Here is a 15,211-nt window from a genome sequence, read left to right as displayed (position 1 = left end):
ATCCGGTTAGCCCGTCAACCTGTCTGGACTTCGCCTGCACACTCGGTCAGAGTGTTAGATAACGACAAACCTAACTTAACATAATTTGTCATTCATCAAAACCTGAGTTAGACCGTTAGTACTAACCGCACCAACATAAACAACATGGATCGGCTTTGGGTCAAGGATCGTGAGTTTTTGAATAGTAATCACATAACTATGAATCAAATAAAAACAAAGGTGTTCTTTATTTTCTGTTGTTATTTACTTGATCTATTTTTATAAAAAGAAAAGATTTTTAAAGAACGAGATTCATCTCTTCCTCTCGTCTATCACGATCCAACACTTTTCATTTGACTTGCATTCTTTCACTATCGATTGCTCAAGTAAGCCCTAGAATGTTGTTTCATTTGCTCAAGTGTCTGTTCCTAAAATCTTCAAACAATCCCCTCTTTATAGTGCTTTTGCTGTCAACAACTAGTTGTTAGAATCTGTTCGATCAGTTGATTAATAATTTACGTCAGTCAATTGATTGCTTTAGCCGAATCGATTACCATGGTTCATAAGAGTTACTCGAGTCGATTTATTATTCATCCAGTTGGTTGAACTTTTATAGCATTTGAGTCATCTAATGATGACACTCAAATTTATTATATCCACTCTCTTCCTAGATTCCTATAGTTGTATCAATCAACCGATCTCATCTATTAATCGATTAGTTATGCTTTAGTCAATTGCCCAGTTGACTGACTCTCTAATACAAATATTTTATTTGTATGCATTCCAACTTGAGTCGACTACTTGGTCGACTCAATCATTAGTCAATTGAACTAATGTATTAGTTGATTGAAACATTGTCTTCATTCTAAGATTGATTTCTTGTCCTGTTAAGAGACTATAATATTTTAGACTTCCTCATTTTGTCTAATATTGGTAAACTCTACCAACACTTGCAGTCCCTAGAGGCCTAGAATCCAAGACTTTATCCTTTTCTTAGTGTTAGTCAACTTTGATTTACCAAGAATTTTATTGCCTAGTCTTAGGTTCAAATCTTGATCTATTAGGACTTTTACTTATCTAGCCTAAGTCAACCTTGAGTCATCAAGACTTCCATTTATTTAACCTTAGGTCAACTTGGATCCACTAAGACTTTCACTTGTCTATCAACCTTAACCTACAAAAACTTTCAAGTTTTTAAAGGTCACTCTTTTAGGACTTCCACTTGTTTGACATCTGATCAACCTTAATTACCTACTTTATCACTTGTTAAGTATCCAATCCCTCTTGCTTTGCTTGGATTTCCATTACTTAAGCTTTGGATTACTCTTGACCTATCTAATCCATAACTTGATTAGACTTCCATCACTTGTTAAGCATTCAATCACACTTGATCTACTTAGACTTTCATTTCTTATCAAGCATCCTTTAACCTTGACTCATCTAAACTTTCATCTTGCCAACTTTCTATTAGACTTTCACCAATATTAACACCCATTAGACTTCTTCATCACCAACTATCTATTGGATTTTTATCAATGTCAACACTTGTCGAACTTCCCCTTTGTCAAATGCTTAATTAACATTGACTCGTTTGGACTTCATCCAATATCAAGCATCCAAGTAATTTTATATATGTAACCACCCAAATTTCCTCAATTAGAGTCCTAAAAGTAATTTAAAAATATTTAAAAATACTATAGAAATATTCTATGGATTTTTAGAAATTTTTAGAGTATTTTTATTTAATTTTTGGAGGTCGTTTGGTATTTTTACTAAACGAAGGAAGTTTCGACAAAAAAAATATCCAAGCCGAGAATTGAACCCACGACCTTTGGCTCGGTCAAAACCTAGCTAACCAGGTGGGCAAACAGATTTTTCTATTTAGAAAAGGCAGCGAATTTATTTAAGATAGTTAATAGAATATTGGATTATAAAAGGGATAAGTTGATGTTGGATTTGTCTGTTTAGAAAAGGTAGCAAATTTATTTAAGATAGTTAACAGAATATTATAAAAGGGATAAGTTGATGTTGGATTTGTCTGTTTAGAAAAGATAGCGAATTTATTTAAGGAGTTAACAGAAATATTAAGTTATAAAAAGGGATAAGTTGATGCTCTATTTTCCCGTGACTTAAACCATTCTCTCCTTCTCTTCTGCGTACGATGGCGGAGCTCGGGCAGAAAATGAAAGGGAGTTAGGGCATCATCTCCGGCGGCCGGCCAAGGTCCTAGAAGCCCTTTTTGTTCGGTTGTGAGTCCAAGAATCAAGGTAAGTGCTTATCACCTGCAGTAGGAGTAGTTTTGGACCTTTGTTCTTCTTGAATTCGAAGCATAAGAAGCGCTTATAGTGCAGATTTTTAATTAAGCCTATAGTGCAGATTTTAATTAAGCTTATAATGTAGATTTTTATGTAGAGCTTATATTGCATATTTTAATTAAGCACTTATAGTGCAGATTTTTAATTAAGCCTATAGTGCAGATTTTAATTAAGCTTATAATGCAGATTTTTATGTAGAGCTTATATTGCAGATTTTAATTAAGCGCTTATAGTGCAGATTTTTAATTAAGCATATAGTGCAGATTTTAATTAAGCTTATAATGCAGATTTTTATGTAGAGCTTATATTGCAGATTTTAATTAAGCTTATAGTGCAGATTTTATGTTTGCATAGTATGCAGAAATAGTGTAGCATAGAATGCAAAATCTTTATTAGAATAGTATGCAGAATTTTGATTAGCATAGTATGAAGATTTTTGTTTATGCATTTCAAAGTTACAATTTGTTTAAACATTTCAGTTTTTAAAGAAGCATTCTTTTATTAGAAGTATTAACAAGTATAAGAAAGATAAAGAAAAGAAAGAAAAAGGTCAAGGCCTTAAGTAGATCCCAAAGTCAAGACTTTAGGGATTTTGGCACACAAGGTGCTCGTTAAAATGCCGAGGCATTATATATTAGAAGTATTAAAAGATAACAAGTATTTTACTTTTATCAGTGACACTGTGCTGGACTCTCAGTTGTCCTTGGGTTGGGCTCTCATAGTCGTCCCTAGGTTTAGATAACCTAGTAGTAACGACACGGGTCGACGACCAGAGGGTCGCCAAATGGGCCGCCAAATGGGTCGGGTCGTTACAATAGTAAACCCTACTAGATTCGGGACCAGCTATCTCGGGTCTAGTTAAGGATGCGCGCATAGCAAGTACAGTTGTCGGGCCCAAGAAGAAAGTTGATTATTATTTTGAAGTATTAAAATATAAGTTTTCAAACAAAAGAAATAAGCTTCACATAAGTTTAAAATTCAGCAAGTTTAGCTTTCTTATATACTGACATGTTGTTTAGATTTGCTTACATGTTTAGTATTTCAGTATGCTATGTTTCATTTGCTATTAGATGAGCATTCAGTTTCTAGATTTCTTTCAGCTTACATGCATACTCGAGTTTTATGAGTTAGATAGCGCTTACTAAGCAATTTTGCTTATAGATGTATTTCCTCTTACTGCAGATAAAGGAAAGGAAAAGCTATAGTAAAGGAAGGCGACAAGGAGGTGCGGATGGATGTGTGATGCCTGGACTATAGAAGCCTTGGGATTTAGCATAAGAATTTATTAACAAAGAGTTGAGTAGAATGTATTAGATGAGTCATTTAGTCTTCCGCTGCTAGTTAATTGTATGTTTTGAGTTCTCCGAGAGTTTTAGGAATTTCTATCAACATGTGAACAAGGATAGTTAAGTAAAGTTAGTAGTCCAGTAGCGCTCCGCCCTCATAGTCCAGTAGTAAGGAGGGTGGGGTGTTACAATATACTTGACCTTGACATATATATGTCAACCTAACTTATACCAACATATTATCCAAACATCTCTTCATGCATATTATTAACCTATACAAATATATTATTCAAACATTAAACTATAAATCTTGTGTTGGGTTTTGTGTAAATTAAAGCATTAAAATAAACACAGTAGAATAGGGAACTCATCAAAGATCCATGCAAGTTCTAATTACATTATTGGTATAGGATTTTATCTCTTGATATGTAAAATCGTTACGAATCTAGAAAGTTAGGCTGATCTGAACACGATCAGTATATTTGCACCTCTAACGGTATCCACACGAGCACAGCCACAACCTATCTCACAAGCACAATTGGAGTCTCTCAAAATCACATGTATGTAGTTCTAGCTACTATGCATATATATAAATAAAGATAGAATTCTAATTTTTAGGGTTATCTTTTCAGATAAAACATGTTTGCCACCACTAAGTCTTATCTAATAAGATTTTATAAAATGTAGTCAAGTCTTATCTAATAAGACTTTATCTAATAACGTGGTCAAATCTTATATACTAAAATATATCTAATAATGAGGGCTTCATCTTGTTTGAGTTATTTGAAAAATAAATATTAGACTAACTATTAATCCAATAAATTTAAGATCCAATTAGATTAACTCATTAATTCAATAACATCTAATTAGATTAAAGCGGGACTTTAATTTTATTCCCAATAATCCTCCAAGGAAGGACCACTATTAATCTAATAAGTTTAAAATCTAAAACTAATTTCAAACTTAAAACTTAGGCCACCTTTTTTTAGTCATACTAAAATAAAATAAACTCTAAAATTGATGTACTCTCTGTGTGTGACCTAATAGGTTCTCGTAACGTTAACAGTGACTCTAAAATCACATTTTAAAGACATAAGTAATTAGTGGTATCTAGCAATGCATCATTGCTATCCAAGTGACGAGAATGTCGTAGATCCAACCTAACCTGTCTATGACTTTTATTATATAACTTAGTCCTTTTGTCCATGATATCTAGATTGATTTACAAAACATAGATCATGTCATCCTCTCATCAATCTATGTATTTCTTGATCTATAAGTAAACTTACTTAACCAAATAAGTTTAATATCTCATATTGAGTTATTTGAACATGATTATGTATTTCAGTAGTCCTACTTAATTAAGGGACTCACAGATATCACTTCTGTTATATAAAAGAGATAAATTGTATCTACATCAGTCACGTCCCTCCGCATAACTCATTGCATATCCAGTGAATGGTTTCATAATCAACCTTTTTATAGATGACATTTGTCGATACTAAAGTACACAACTCCTTATGCAGGTGTTAGTACCCCAAGGTAGTTTTGATATGATCAACCAAGTCAGGTTAGGTTCTGTTGGTATTTAACCCCTGTGTCTAAGTGTGCAGGAACTTAGGAGCACAGGAAGTCGAGCAAAAGAACCAGCTAGCAAGAAGGACGGCATGGAAGAGAGCCCACGGGCTTGGTGCGTCTGAGGGATGAGGTGCTGTGGAAGAGTAAGCGGGCGGACGAGGAGGCGCGTGGCATTTCTGAGGGATAAGAAGCCAGAGCGGAAGATTGCTAGAAGGCCGGAAGTTGGGTTTGGGTGAGCTCTATTCCAGATGGTCGAGATTACCCAAGCGAGCAGAGTCGGAGTGGAAGACCCGGACCAAGGCGAGTGGAACTGGAGCAAAAGACCGAGACTAAAAGTCAACAGGATGTTGACTTTCTTTTTCCAAGCGCCCAGACTCACCGGACTCTGGGTGCTCGGAACCCTTCTGGGCACCCGGACTAGGACTTTTATCCAAACTCGACGTGGCATGAACCGTTGCAATGGGGATAAAATTTTATCCCCTTTCAGGTGCCCCGAACAAGGCTATAAATAGAGCCCTGATCCCAGTAGTCTAGAACAACTTGTATACAAGTTTCTTTAAGTGTTCTATGATTGTGTGTGCTTCCAACACTTGTAAGAGACTTCTCCGCCTACGACGAAAAGAGAATTTGAGTAGTGCTTCAGAGTCTTGGATTAATAACCTTCCTGGTTGTAACCAAATAAAAAAGTTGTAGTCTCTTTCATTTTACATTTATCAATTCTTTTTTATACAAGTATCCTATTATTTCAAAAGATCGATAAAGGTTTGTTTATTATTATTGTGCAGACAATTAACCCCTTCTTGTCGGTCGAATCGATCCTAACAAATGGTATCAAAGTCAGGTTCTGCTTCAGAAGGACTAACCATCGTCCAAAGCAAAAGAAATGGTCGGATCCAGCATCTACCCATCGAAATTTGAGGGAGACTTTGCAACTTGGAAGAAACGCATGGAGATATTCTTCAAAACCAACTTTGAAATTCTCTTAAGTATAAAATACAGTTTTGTATCACCTACGGATCAACACAGAGCCAAGAAAGAAGAATACACATGGACGAAGAAGGAGCAAGCCGACTTTATGGCTAATGGAAAGGCAGAGTTTCATCTACTCAGCATTCTTCCGCCCCAGGAGGTTAACCGGATCGGAAGCTACAACTCCGCCAAAGATCCCTGGGAGAAATTCCTGGAGCTTCACAAAGGTACCTCAGAATCCAAACTGGCTAAGCGAGACATCCTCCGAAGCCAACTGACGAACCTCTAGATGAACAAGGGAGAGAAGGTAGCCCAACTCCATGCAAGAATCAAATACCTGATTGTTAGAGTGTATACTAAAAGTCTAGCTTTTGGTATAAACATTTATCTAGAAATAAGAATCACATTGGTCAAATGTCTACATTTATGATAAATATAGTTGTTTAATTAATTTATATTGTAGATAACATGGTGTGTGGTGTCACACACAGAGGATCATGTTATCAGTACCTTATAAATTATAAACAGTAGCTCACGACCATAATGGAAAGGAACAAACCATTGGAAGGTCGTAGTGTAATTAGGTATTAGTTTATCTTAATTATATAATTACACTAGTACACTTAGAGTGTATTGAGTAGGGCCATTAGAGGTCGTTTCTTTTATACTGACTTTATAAAGAAACAAAGACCTCAGTTATTATGGAAGTGTGTGCTCTTAATCCTAATATAATAACAAGCACATATATTTGATATTTATTTCTTTAATTTATCAATGGGTGAGATTTAGTTCGATGAATCAATAAGCCCGATAAGTTGGGAAATGATATCACTTATAGTGTGTGTTGTTGATTATAGAAGGAAACTGTGTCCTAGTGATCTAGGTTGAGAATGTCCCCAAGAGGAGCTCATAAGGATTGTCATGTTAAACCCTGCAGGTGGACTTAGTTCGACATGACGATGAAGTTGAGTGGTACTACTCTTGGAGCTAGATATTAATTAAGTGAGTTGTCAGTAACTTACTTAATTAGTGGACATTTGTTATCTTAAACACAGGGAGACTAACACACTCATAATAAGAAGGAGCCCAAAAATGTAATTTGGGATTGGTGCGGTAGTTCAATAATAGTTCTCTAGTGGAATGAATTATTATTGATGAAATTAAGTTGTGTGTTCGGGGCGAACACGGGATGCTTAATTTCATCGGGAGACCAAAACCAATTCCTCCTCTCGGTCCCTATCGTAGCCTCTAGTATATAGAGATTTATACCCACCGCATATCCACCTTCTTACCCATCCAATGGGGCCAACCAAGCTAGCTTGGAACCCAAGCTAGGGTCGGCCAAGACCAATTGGATGAGTCATGTAGGTGGCCGGCCAAAGCATGGGTCCCAAGCTTAGGTGGCCGACCACTAGAATATTAAAAAGGATTTTTATTAAAATTATTTCTTATGTGGATATCATGATTTTAAAAGAGAGTTTAAAAATTAAAAATTTCCTTTTATAGCTTTCTACAAAAGATTAAGAGAAGAGATTAATCTCTTTCCTTATTTGTAGTTTAAAAGGATGGTTTTAATTTTTGGTAAAAACTTTCCTTATTTGTAAATCATCTAACATGTTTAAAAGAGAGTTTAAAATTTGAAATCTTTCCTTATTTGTTGATTAAAGGGGATTTTAAATTTTAAGAAAACTTTCCTTTTTAACCATGTTCATGATTTAAAAGAGAGTTTAAAATTAAATATTCTCTTTTATAAGTTTCTACAAAAGATTAAGAAAAGATTTGATATCTTTCCTTATTTGTAGATTAAAAGAGATTTTAATTTTTAGAGATAACTTTCTTTTTATCCACATGTTTAAAAGAAAGATTTTAATTTATTAAATTTCCTTTTTATCATAAAGGGATTAAAATTATTGGAGAAATTTTTATAAATTTCTGGAGACAAATTAGGAAGTTTTAATTAATTAAAAATCTCCTTGTTTGTAGCTTTTATATGGCCGGCCAAATAAAATTGAGAAAGAAAATTATTTTTAATTAAATAAATTTTCCTTTTCAATGGCAAAAGAATTAAGGAAGTTTTTATTAAAATTTCCTTATTTGCCAAGATCAAGGATTATAGGGGGTAGAGGAGGCTTCAAGGCTAACGAATCTATTCTATTTTTCTCCCTCTTTTCCTTGGTGATGTGGCCGGCCCTTCCTTCTTCTCTTCTTCTTCTCTTTGTGGCCGAACCTCTTCTTGCTCATGGAGTTTTAATTGGTGGCCGGATCTAGCTTGAGGAAGAAAGAGAGAAAGCTTACATCCCTTGGAGCTTGGTTGGTGAAAAAGATCTTCATCTTTTGGAAGCTTTGTGCTTGGCCGAAATTTGAAGAAAGGAGAAAAAGGTGCTTTGGTGGTTTCTCATCTCGGAAGATCGTTGCCCACACAACGTCCGAGGTTAGAAGAGGAATACGGTAGAAGATCAAGAGGTTTTTCTAAAAGGTATAACTAGTATTTTTTCTTTCCGCATCATACTAGTTATTTTTGGAAATAATACTAAATACAAGAGGCATATGATTCTAGAGTTTCGAATTTGTTTTCGATATAGTGTTCTTTTGTTTTTCTTTTCCTTGTGATTTGATTGTTCTTTTCGGTTAACCTAAAGTTATTTTAGGAAATTAAATATTAGCTTTCCATAAAAGGTTTTGTCTAGTCGGTGGTGGTTGCTCCCATATCCAAGAAGGTCATATGCCTCGCCACGTCAGTACTAGGAACCAATTATGGAAATTAATATTTAATAGAATTAATAACTTAACGTGACTTGGGTCGAACGTGTTAAGTTCCGCAGGAGATCCAAGTCAAAACCTAAAAGAACAAATAGATTAAGTTTTGGATCAAACGTGTTAAGTTCCGCAGGCGATCCAAAATTTAATTTAAAAGAACACATGGTAGCTAGGAAAAGGTTCAAACCTTTGTACAAAATTTTTGTACAGTGGAACCTCTAGGTTTTTCGAGTAGCAACCAACACTGATCACCTAGCTCAACAACCTCGGAGAAAAGGTAACAAATCATGACTCCTTAAGGTACACACTTAACTCTTTTCTAAGAACTCAAGAATGGTCAGCCTTAGTAGATGCTTACTACATCTCTAAGAACCTTGAGGTATGTACGCTTGAAAGCTTATTTTCAACTTTTGAACTTCACGAGTCTCGCTGTATAGATTCTCAGGAAATAGAGAAATCAAATAACATTGTTCTAAAAGCCAAGAAGGATGAATCAGACGCCAACAACTCCTTCTACAACGATGAAACAACATACATGGTAAGGAAATTCAAGAAATTTTTTAAAATTAATAAGTTTAATAGTTATATTCAGGTATTAAATCCATGACTAGATCCCTATGTAAACTAAAAACAAAAAATATTAATTTAAAAAAGGAAGTTTTGGAATTAAGAATAATCCTAGTAAAAACTTGCCCTCTAGAAATGTATGATAAATTCAAAGATAAAAATAAAAAATTGAAGGACCAAATTGAAAAATCAAGAAACTTTGCATATATTAATCAAAATACTTGGAAAAATTATAGAAACCTAAATTGATATCTTAAATACTATAAGGGTCAAATTAAAAAAAATATCACAGAACTATGTTCCTAGAAAGTTTTTGATAAATCCGGTATGAAGGAATCTGTTTTGGGTTCCAAAATCATGTTTAAATTAAAATTATCTTTTGATGCATGACTTGTTAGATCTAGGGCTTTCAAAAAGAAAATTAAATATTTAAATTCTTTAAGAGGTTTTGTCTAGAAATGGTTGATTCTCTAATAACCAAGAAGGTCTAGTGCTTCGCCACAGCCTGGAAACCAATTACTAAATTGAATGTTTAATTGACTTACTGTGAAGCATTTAATTAATGTTTTAAATTGCTTATCAAAATTTCTATTAGAAAATTTTCTATGAATTAGTTATAAAAATGTAAGTTTTTATTGTGTGAAATTTTTTCCTAAAATTCAAATTTTTACCCTTGTTAAAACTTTTTAAACATTTAAAGTTTTTTTATAAAAACTTGTTAGTAAAACCAGAATTTTTGTAGCTTAACCTTTCATTTGTTCCTTAGACTCTATATTTACCTTTCCAAAGTCATTTTTTTTAAAAAAAAAAAGTACCCTATTTTTTTTAATGTGATCAAAAGGGGGAGTAGTGAAAATTAAATCTAGGGGAGGGTAATTAGTACATATTTTTAAGATTTTCTTACTTGCAATTTTTTTTTGTTCAAAAATTATAACTGCTAATTTTTAGGTTTACCCTAACTTAATTTGGGTTTGCTCACATCAAAAAGGGGGAGATTGTTAGTACCCCAAGGTAGTTTTAATGTGATCAACTAAGGTTAGGTCCTGTTGGTATTTAATCCCTATATCTAAGTGTGCAGGAACTTAGAAGCACAGGAAGTCGAGCAAAAAACGCAGCTAGCGAGAAGGATGGCACGGAAGAGAGTCGACGGGCTCGATGCGTCTGAGGGACTAGGTGTAGTGGAAGAGTACGCGAGCGGACGAGGAGGCGCACAACATTTCCGAGGGACAAGAAGACAAAGCGGAAGATTGCTAAAAGGTAGAAAGTTGGGTTCAGGTGAGCCCTATTCTGGATGGCTGAGATCACCTAAGTGAGCGAAGCTGGAGCGGAAGACCCTGACCAAGGCGAGCGGAACCAGAGCAGAAGACCGGGACCTAAAGTCAACAAGATGTTGACTTTCTTGGTCCAGGCACCCGGACCAGGACTTTTATCCAAACTCGACGTAGCACGAGCCATTACGATGGGGATAAAATTTTATCCCCCTCCAAGCGCCTGGAACCCTTCTAGACGCCCCGAATAGGGCTAATAATATAGCCCTGATCCTAGTAGTCTAGAACAAATTGTATACGAGTTTCTTTAAGTGTTCTACGATTGTGTGTATTTCCAACGCTTGTAAGAGGCTTCTCCGCCTATGAAGAAAGGAGAATTTGAGTAGTGCTTCAGAGTCTTGGATTAACAATCTTCCTGGTTGTAACCAAGTAAAGAATTGGTAGCCTCTTTCATTTTACATTTATCAATTCTTTTTTATACAAGTATCCTATTATTTCAAAAGATCGAGAAAGGTTTGTTTGTTGTTATTGTGTAGGCAATTAACCCCTTCTTGTCGGCCGAATCGATCCTAACATTAGGAACCATAGTGACTTCAAGTCAAAAGACTATCTATGCTAATAGTCACTATGAGAATGTTTATGACACTCATAAAATAATCCATGAAATATTCTCATCGCAGATCAATTCAATATATATTCTCTAATATATACTCATATGTTTAACTTGATATCTTATATCTATGATTTGTGAGATTAAATCATCAGTTAACCTATATATTAGTCTCAATATATTAATATTACCCTTGTATATTACTACTTGACTAGGAATAATTGAGAATAGTATTTTATATATATCTATAGTCTCTCATAATCAATTCAACTAATTGATATGATATAAAACAGAACCTACCACTCAAGAGCATTATTATATTTATTCAAAATTAAACACAAAATGTTGCCCTAAAATATGATACAATAATCTCATATCAATCATCTCATGATTAGAGTCAATCACTAAAGTATCTAATGCCTAGTAACCTAGTGTGATCATCATACTTCCTCTATGTCAAAGACTTAGTTAGTCGGTCCATAATGTTATCATTTGTCGGTATTCTGCATATTTTCACATCTCCTCTATCGATAATCTCTCGAATGAGATGGAACCACTGAAGTATATGTTTAGATCGTTGATGAGACCTGAGTTACTTAGTCTATGCAATAGTCCCGTTATTATCATAATAGAGGTCTATTGGTTAGCTATGCTAGAAACTACTCCAAGTTCTGTAATGAACTTTCTAATCCAAAAAACCTCTTTTGTTGCATTAGAAGCAGTAATATACTTAGCATCTGTGGTAGAATCAACAACTGTCTTGCTTTGAACTCTTCTAGCTCACAACACCACCATTTAAGTAAAATACATACCCTCATTGTGATCTTGAATCATCCTTGTCAATTTGGAATTTGCATCGTTGTAATGATTTACAACGAGCTCCTCCTCACCTCCATATATCAAGAAATAATCTTAAGTTTTTCTTAAGTACTTAAGAATATTTTTTACTATTGTCCAGTGACTTTCACTCGGATCCAATTGGTATCTACTCGTTATGTTTAATGCATATGAGACATCAAGATGAGTATATAACATATATGATAAATCCAATAGCAGATGCATAAGAAATCTTATCCATGCAATCCCTCTCCTCTTTAGTAGAGAGACATTGAGCCTTGGAAAGGCTCACACCATGTGACATTGGTAAGATTAATCCTCTCTTAGAATTCTACATGACAAAATGATTAAGTACTTTGTCAATATATATTTTCTGACTTAGGCCAAGTAATCTGTTAGATCTACCTTTATAGATCTTAATACCTAAAATATAGCCAGCTTCACTTAAGTTTTTCATTAAAAAATAATTCCCAAGCCAAGTCTTTATAAACTGTAGGGCAGGAACATCATTTGCAATGAGAAATATGTCTTTTATATACAAAATGAGAAAGATGATTGTGCTACCACTTAATTTTTTGTAAACATAAGGTTCATCTTCATTCTTAATGAAACCAAACTCTTTGATTGCATCATTGAATTGAAGATTTCAGCTTCTAGGAGTTTGTTTTAATCCATAAATGAACTTATGCAACTTACATATCTTTCTAACATTATTTGAATCAAAAAACCCTCATGTTATGTCACGTATACATCCATGAGTTGGCTCTCATTAAGGAATGAAGTTTTGACATTCACTTATCAGATCTCATAATCATAGTAAGCTACAATAAAAATCAAGATTAGAATGAATTTAAACATTATAATTGATGAAAATATTTTATTATAGTCTATACCATGAATTTACTTGAACCATTTAGCTGCCATTCACCCTTTAAAGGTATGCACATTACCATCTATATCAGTTTTCTTCTTGAAAACTCATTTGCACCCAATGGGACTTATCCCTTCAAGTGAGGCAACTAAAGTTCATACTTGGTTTACATACATAGATTCCATTTCAGATCTCATGAACTCTAGTCATTTCTCAGAATCTAGGCTCATTATAGCTTTCTGATAGAATGTAGGCTCGTTATGATCAACAAGCATTACATCACCATGGTTAGACAAGAGAAGAGAATATTTCTCAGGTTGACAATATGTCCTATTAGATCTAAGATGAGTTTGTTCTAGTTGAACAGGTTGTTGTTTCATAATTTCTTATTGTGCAACAAGTTCATGATCCACAACACTTTGTGGTGTATATTCAATTTCCATTAAATTCTCTATGCTAATTTGTGTCTCTCGAATTTCTTCAGGATATACTTTTCTTACACTAGTTCCTTTAGAAATAAATTCTCTTTATTAAAAAAATATCATTTTTGTCAACAAACACTTTGCCTTATTGAGATTGTAAAAGTAATATCCCTGTAACACCCCAAATTTCATGATTTAGAGTTCTAAAAGTCCATAAAAATATTTGGAAATACTTTTAAAATATTCTAGAGATTTTTAGAAATTTTTAGAGTATTTTTATGTAATTTTTGGAGTTTGTTTGGTATTTTTACCAAGAGGAAGAAGTGTTAAAAAAAAAAGAGAAAAGGAATATGTTGAAGCCAGGTTTTGAACCTGCAACCTGTGACTTCAAGCAAAACCCATTTGACCAGCTGCGCTCGCGGGCTGTGTTAACCTAAGAGGGAGAGAAAAATATTTAAGTTATAGTTGGAACCGAGAATAACTTACGGGATAAGTTTATATTTCCTTTTTCCCGTGACCTAACTTCGCGATTCCCTCTCCTCTTCTCCTCACGCGACGTCGCGCGCCTCTTCTGCTCGGGCGAAACAGAGCCGTGTTAGGGCTTCGACTCCGGCGCCGGAAAAAGGGCTCTTTCCGGCCGGTCTTCACCCATCCGTGATCCTCTTGTCGTGGAGAGCACGCGGATCCGAAGGAGACGCCGAGACCTTCACCTATCCGAAACCCTAGCAGCCATCTTCTCGGTTGTAAGTTAAAGAACAAGTGTGAGTTGCTTCTCACCTGCAGTAGGAGTAGTTCCGGATTCTCGTTCTTCTTGCTTTCGAAGTTTGCTGTGAAGTTTTTGGTTTTGGGCTTGTTGCCGTGTACCTCAAAGAAAGGAAATGGAATTTGTTTGTTTGTTTAGCTTGTGGTTGTTGGTTTCGAATTCTTGTTAGTTTCTTGCTATTTTACCGAAGCATGCTGTAAGGAGTGTATTCTTGAGGCTAGCTGCCGTGAGTTTTTTAGAAGATGAGGAGAGATTTGGAATAACATGGATAGCTAGTTCGGGAAGGTTTTGGATTTCGGTTTTTGTTCCATTAGTTGTGTTGTAGTTTCAATTTCAGAAGTTCGTTTGTTAAATCAGAGCATGAGTTTCTTTGCTTTTGGATTATGCTGTACAGCATTGGAATAGTTAGATGTTTCTGAGTAGCATGGGTATCTTGTTTCCTTTGCCTTGGATTATACTGTACAGTATTGAGTTAGCTAGAGGTTTAAGAGTAACATGCCTGTTTTGATTTCTTTCTTTTGATCTCAGTTTTAGCATCTCAGCTGTAGCATCACATTGTCACTGTAATATATATGTAATCAGCATTCCGAATTCTCAGTTTAGACCCCAGCATCTCAGTTTTTGCATCTCAGTTGTAGTATCTCAGTTTTTGATATGCCTCATGAATTTCATATTAGCCTTGAGATCTTGTTGTTGGTTGCTTAGTAAGAATAGTTTTTTTAGCATTGGCAGATTTCTTTTCCATTGCTAATAGAAGTGCAGTTTTCCTTTTCTAGCTTTACCTTAGTACGAATTCTCAGTATTTCCTGATGAAGCATGATATTCTGTTAATTCCATGCAGCAACGATTCCTTTATTTTCTAGATTCTATTGCATGCCTAGTAGTTGAATTTGTTTTACTATCACAGCATGCTTAAGTTGTTCTAGTTTCCTATTTGCTATTGGAATAACATGAGCAGTTCTATTTTTATAGCATGCAGATTTTTATAA

The sequence above is a fragment of the Zingiber officinale genome, chromosome 10A, assembly GCF_018446385.1.
Source record: "Zingiber officinale cultivar Zhangliang chromosome 10A, Zo_v1.1, whole genome shotgun sequence".
Taxonomy (NCBI): domain Eukaryota; kingdom Viridiplantae; phylum Streptophyta; class Magnoliopsida; order Zingiberales; family Zingiberaceae; genus Zingiber; species Zingiber officinale.
The sequence above is the reverse complement of the archived record's forward strand: the minus strand, read 5'-3'. Positions refer to the sequence as shown.